Source organism: Arachis hypogaea, chromosome 17 (assembly GCF_003086295.3).
Source record: "Arachis hypogaea cultivar Tifrunner chromosome 17, arahy.Tifrunner.gnm2.J5K5, whole genome shotgun sequence".
In the NCBI taxonomy this organism is placed as follows: Eukaryota; Viridiplantae; Streptophyta; class Magnoliopsida; order Fabales; family Fabaceae; genus Arachis; species Arachis hypogaea.
In genome coordinates, this window is record NC_092052.1 from 62,892,663 (window position 1) to 62,899,668 (window position 7,006).

The 7,006-nt window shown below is 34.5% G+C and overlaps 1 long non-coding RNA gene across 1 annotated transcript; it reads right to left on the minus strand.

Moving 5' to 3' along the window:
* Positions 1 to 6,293: 6,293 nt before the first annotated feature.
* Positions 6,294 to 7,006, minus strand: LOC140180963 (uncharacterized). Its single transcript, XR_011875278.1, has 4 exons — positions 6,870 to 7,006; positions 6,666 to 6,787; positions 6,518 to 6,585; positions 6,294 to 6,438 (listed from the first exon to the last, which is right to left on the minus strand). It is a non-coding gene; the product is annotated as an uncharacterized lncRNA (long non-coding RNA).

The window sequence follows — 7,006 nt, forward strand, 5'->3', positions numbered from 1 at the left end:
TCAATTGGAGCTCTTTAGCTCATGATATGCTCAGTGGAACGCACGGAGGTCAGGATTTGACAGCATCTGCTATCCTTTCTTTGCCTCTGAATCAGACTTTGCCAAAACTTGCTAATTTCATGCAAAAATAACCTAAAATTATAAGAAAAACACAAAAACTCAAAGTAGCATCCAAAAGGTGAATTTTGCACTGAAACATATTAAAACTAAATAAGATACTACTAAAAATATTCTAAAAATGCAATGAAAAAGGGTATAAAATGCTCCGTCATCAGTGAGGAAGAGGAATGATGGTTGGGTCAGGGTCTTTGAGGCGGAGGTACTTGACGTTGAGATTGGAGAGTGCGGCGGCGATAGTTTCTGGTGGTGGTGGGGGTAGAGTTCTTCATGGAGGAGACTTTAGGAGGGATGGCTTAGCTAGGGTTCACTTGTTTTTCTGAAGAGACAATGGGATTTGGGGGTAATTGGGGTTCGAATTGTGGAGTTGGCGGGGAATTGAAAATAGAAGAAAACGACACCATTTGGAAGGGGGCAGGGTTTAAAAAAAAATTAAAAAAACTGTGACCATAGACTACTTTAGGCCACGGTAAAAAACCATGACCATAGACCCTTTTAGGTCACCCCAAAAATTGTGACCATAGATGTCTTTATGTCACCTCCTAAAACTGTGACCATAGACCCTTTTAGGTCACCCCAAAAAATCGTGACCATAGAACCCTTTAGGTCACCCCCAAAACCATGACCATAGACCCTTTTAGGTCACTCCAAAAAACAGTGACCATAGACCCCTTTAGGTCACTCCAAAAAACCGTGACCATAATCCCCTTTAGGTCACCCCAAAAACCGTGACCATAGACCCCTTTAGGTCACCCTTTTTTGAAAAACTATGACCATAGACCCTTTTTTAGGTCACGCCTAAAAAGTATGATCATAGAACCCTTTAGGTCACCCCCAAAACCGTGACCATAGATCCTTTTAGGTCACTTCCAAAAACCGTGACCATAGACTCCTTTAGGTTACTCCCCAAAACCGTGTCCATAGACCATTTTAGATCACCTTTTTTTGAAAAACCGTGACCATAGACCTTTTTTGGTCATGGTAAAAAATCGTAACTATAGACACCTTTAGTTCACCTCCCAAAATCGTGATCATAGATCCTTTTAGGCAACTCTTTTTTAAAAAACTGTGACGATATCCCCTTATCTTTTGGTCATGTTAAAAAACCGTGGCCATATGCCTAAAATGTTGTAGTGTAAAAAAGATAAACCTAATAATAATAAGAAAATTTAGTGACCACATAGCGAGCAAAAAGAAGAGAAAAATATTCGAGAAGAAAAAAGATAACCACTTGTTGATTCTACACATAGTTAGTAAGTTGAGTATTTGTTTGTCTTTTTCTCAAACTTTTGTGTATTTCCTTCTTAATTTAATTTGCTGCCATCTATCCTTTAACTTTAACTAACTCTGCATTTAATTTTCTTTTTGGTTGAATTACCCCTTTTGTCCTTACTTCATTTTGTTTACTCATTACAATTTCTCCAATGTTATCATGTTATATTGTTATCTACTAGTAGAAGATCCGTGCAAAAAATATCTCTTGGCCAAATTACTCTATTAAATGTAAATTTTGTGGAAAATTACTTTGTCATTTTATTAAAATGATTTCTAATACATATTCATTCAAAAAAGTAAATAATACATCAACTCTATCATTTTTAGCTAAAGACACATTAAATATAGATGTTAGAATTACTAATAATCTCAATAGCATCCACATTAAATTTTGATCCGTAATTATTTATATAAAGACTAAATATTTAAAAAAAAAAAAACAATATTCAACTTTTTTACATAAACACGTCAAACACGTCACCGAAATTAAAATAGTATGAAAAGCATAATTTATCCAAAAAGATCAAACCTTCTAATTCCTAAATAGTTATATCCAATCAAACAAATGATATTTCAATAAGATGATCCTTCCGGTCTCGGCTCTTAAACAACTTAAAGATGAACTGATTCTGAATTATATATTTGGCAGATTAATTACATTCCATCTACTCTTAGCTCTAACTTGACGAAGAATCTTAGAAAAATTAAAACAATAAATTAGTGGTGTCTAATTTGAATAAACTACTAAAAAAATAAGATAAAATTACAATATTTCTAGGACGTCAAGGTTTTCAAAAAAATAATCCTATCTCTAAGTACAATTCAAACTGTGAATAAGAACATTTAGTATTTATGATTTATTTCAAATCTTCTATAATCTAAACAAACATGTAGATTGAAAATGTGTAGAAGAAGAGACACATTAGAAATCACCTTGCGTGCTTGTAAAGGAGAGTGTTTGTTATTTTGTTTTACAATGAGAAAGAGAAAGAAAAGTGAATCACAAGAAAAAATAGTTTGAGATTGAGTTGTTTGTACGTTTTTTTGAAAGTTATTGAACAATGCATTGTATGTGATTTTTATATCAATTTTATTGGGATTAAAAAATGTAAATCTATTAGTCAACTTAGAATATAATTCACAAAATAATAATTAATTTATTTTGTATGTATTTTTTATATAAAAAATACTTTTAACTTTATTTATAATTAATAATATTAAATTAAAAAAATGGATACCAAATCATCTCTCTAAAATTCGCTACTTATTAAACACATGGACGATTGAATTCAAATCATTGCTCTTTTAGATAATATTTTAAGATTTGGGCAAAAAGAAAACCTTGATTTAATAAAATTGAACAGGAAATTGAATTCAATTCCTTGCTCTTTTAGACAATCTTTTAAGATTTTATCACGAAGGAAAACCTTGATTCAATAAAATTGAAAAAAAATTAGAGTGTGAATGTTCTTTCTATGTCTAAATGTTATCAATGCTTAAAAAATATTTGTTAAGACAGAAAATGAATGAAAAATGAAAAGATAATTCACTTAAAAAAGGAGAATATTTTTTTAGTGTATTTTAGTTTTGTATAATTTTTGTATTAATTAACTACACCTCGTGTCTTTCATGAATATTGTTTAAGTCTGTGATCAAATTAAATCTTGTTTTCATTATAATACTTTCTTTTTCTCAAAACAGATAAATCAGTAGTCCCACCATACTTTAGATAATTACAAATATTAATATTATAGAATTACTTACCATGAGCGAAAATATAGATATTAAAAACTCTAATTGAGCAAACAAAAATCTTCTAGTATTGATTTGTTGAAAAATTCTCAAAGAGCTACATGATAATAAAAGGAAATCAAAATTGATAAGTAATGTTTCAATGAACTTTGTCTCAATATATAAAATCCTTGCAATCCTATAAATTGAGTAAAAGAAACAATCTATGAAAGCCTAAGGTAGTTGCAGAAGCTACCTGCAGTAACAGAAGATCTCCTCTTCTTTGGTGCAGTTTCTGTGCCTAATAAAAAATAATAACAATAATCTTTAGAGTCACATCCTATCCTCCAATAAAAAATCACACATAAGCTGTAACACCCTAACTACCAAAATTCACGCTTTCGGTTGCGCTACTCTGATTGCTCGGACATTACGACGACATTTATATTATTTAATACTAAAATATGAGTCTGTTTGAAACTTTAAACCGCAATACCGCTCCCAAAAAATACTTTCGTTCGATACGTACATCCATAAATACCATACAACTTACAAAAGCTCATAAAGAGTACATCCATATATATACACATATATATATATATATATATATAAATAATATTACAAGCATTAGACAATACAACTCCTATCCCTCTTACAGAATATCTCAAGATAAAGGCGAGGGTACAAATAATAACCTAAAGCAATACAGAGCATTCCAACAACAACTAAATAAAATCTTCGTAACTTCTGCGCCCATATCCTGAAAGGGGAAAAATGTAGGGGGGTGAGAACATCATCCTCGAAAGGGTTCTCAGTAGAGGGTTTTTGGGAATTACTGTAATAGGATACATAAAGATAACCCGTACCAGTGATTAATAACCGTCTTATGCCTCTTTTCAAAAACTACAGTTTACAATAGAAGTAAAGTCGGAAATCTTTTTCTGAAAGAGGAACCGTTCAATTCTCAAAAACACCAAAAGCTTTTCAAAAAGATTTATCTATGCTGAACCAAAATAGCCTTTCATATTTTATTCCAAACCAGAAACACAAAACCGAGATCAACCATCGATTCATCCCATTCCAACCACGGCTCTAGGCCCAATCAATCCAACCATCAACCAATCACCACAGTCCAACAGAGTCCCAGTAGCAAACACACATAGGAAGATGCAAGCACAAACAAACAGTTATTACAAGTAGAACAATTAGCAATTAATCACATAGGCAAACCAAGTATAATATGCACACCCAAACAATGTCACATAGATGCATATGATGCATGCCTGTCCCTAGTGGCTGATGATATCATCTGTCGGTTATAGAGCCAACCCGACAAGTCCTGGTAGCTAGCCATTGGACTGTCCCTCTGTCGCGCATCCCCAACTCGAGTTATACTCATCATAAACTTGATCATAATCATGATCCATATCCATCACCTTCACTGGTGAATATTTACAGGGGCGAGCTCATCCGGGACTTTCACAGTGCCCGGCCACACTTACGACATAGGGTCAACAGAGTATCAAGTCTCAACCTGGAGCACGTGGTGGCTAGCCACTGCTACTACCCAGGGAAACTCGTATCTCAGATAGTGGAAGTGCAACATTCACATTTATCAATGATTCAGCATAAACATGCATTCAATCTCATCCATGGATCAACATCCATCTCAGCCATCCGGCTCACGGTTCAGTCCAGAACCAGCCAATATTCATATCATACACAGCCATTCCGGCTCACGGTTCAATCCAGAACCAACCAATATTTATAATCATACATAGCCATTCTGGCTCACAACAAAACAGCACTTCCACATTCAACATCATAAATTCATAAATCGGCATTTAAGCCATAAATCACTTTTTCCCAAATCATTTCACTTGAAATAGAATTTCAACTCTTTTTAGCCTTGACTTTGAAGATCTCATTTTCAAATCATCTCAGGCTCATAAGCCAAATTTACTCAAAGTGAGTTTCGTTTTTAAAGCAAAGCCACTCTCGGCATTCTCTTTCCAAAACCATAGCAAGTTAAGGATTTATTTCAAAGCATTCAAAATCACCCATCCAACAATGGGATTTTATAACAGAAATTTCCCGACAGAGTTCCAAGTCTTTAGGGAAGGTCAACCTATATCGATTCCTTAAAATTCATTGAAACTCTTAAAATCATAGATTCTCAGTTCAAGTAAATAAAACTGAATTTATTATGAAACCGACCATACAAAATCACAAGTTCCAACCCGGTCCAAAAATCAACTCGTTTGAAAAGGAACCGGTTCATTTGAATCAAACCACTTTCAGGTTTCTTTTTGGAACCCATTTTTCTAACTTTTCCAAAATGCCTCAAAACTTAATTACTCAATCAAAAGTCTAGATTCCTTTAAAATCACTAAAAGCTCCTTTTTATATTGAAATCAATATTAGAGCATTATTCTTTCCTTTCGTGAGTCAAACGGTAAAAATAGTTCATTTCTAAATAAGTCAAACTCAAGGCATAAAGTTCACTAAATAAATTAAGCTTGAAAATATAATTATTCTCTTAATAAATCAAATAATACAACTTCTCAAATCCAATCCTTTTTAAATAACTTTTCAAACAAGACTAGGATTCTGCAGAAATTTCGGCAGCACCTCTCCTAAAACTTGGACTTTTGCCACCCGGTTCGGGTCCCAACTAAACCGTTTCTCATTCCTTTTCAACAGCTCAAAACTAGAAATCAATTCAAGGCAAGCTAAATCCAACAGTCGCCTCAGTGGCATATCTCAAGAAAACCATTTCAAAAATCCACTCAATATCAACCGATTTAACTCATTTCCAAAGCTTTAAAGAATCGGTTCAGCAATAAATCATTTATCAAAACCAAATCAATTAAAGCAACCCAGGCTGAATTTCGAAAGTATTCTATCTTTCACATCATCAAAATAATTGACTCAATTCAAACCAATCCTCAACGGATTAAACTCATATTTCAAATCTTTAAAGAATCAACTTCAAACTTTATATTTCACAAAGTCGCACAACAATTCAGCCAAACCAACATCCTCAGTCATTCGAGTCAATCAAATAATACATAAGGCAGATACAATCACCAAATACACAATATCTCACAACAGTATCCATATGTAATAATTCCAATACATAAAACATAGTTTTTGGAAAGCGCCCCTACCTCAAAATGCAATTCTATAACCCAAATGTCTCTCAGAGTCCTTTTCGCCTCAGCTTGAAATCACAATCAAAATCCCAACTCCGCGTGTTTTTTTCTCAATATAAGAAACAGCCTCAGCGCCACGTATAAGCTCAGCTACTACTTCCTAACACATCAATATCGCGGAAATCTTAAAACTCATGACTGAAAACAAATGGCGAGAATTTTCGAGATAAAACACTTACTGAAATAAAAGGAATGACACGGCAGCCTCCGCAACACTTATGCGACACAAAATCACCAGAACTCAAACCTACATTACCAAGCCTCAATGTCTTTAGCCAAACATAACCGAACGCTAAAGCAGGGGTTTTCGAAACGTGAAATACTTACTATACTAACAAGCGAAGCAGCTACCACTTCGAATTGCCCCGACAAAAGATCCGTGAGCGGCCAGAAGCTCCGGTGGCCCAACAGCAGCTTTAATTCCGACGCGCAAATACCGGGACTCAACCCTGTGTAACCAACGTCTCAGAATTTCTAACGGATTATAACAGAGTACTCAATTGAAGGAGTTTCGGAAGCAAAGATGCTTACCAAGAAAGACTGGTTCTGGCGGCCACGATACTGCTCCCGGCAGCCAAAGGCGCGGCGGCCATGACAACAACGGCAATTGAGCTTCAACGGTGGCAGAAACCCCTCCTACTTACCCATCCCGGTCTCCTTCTCCCCAG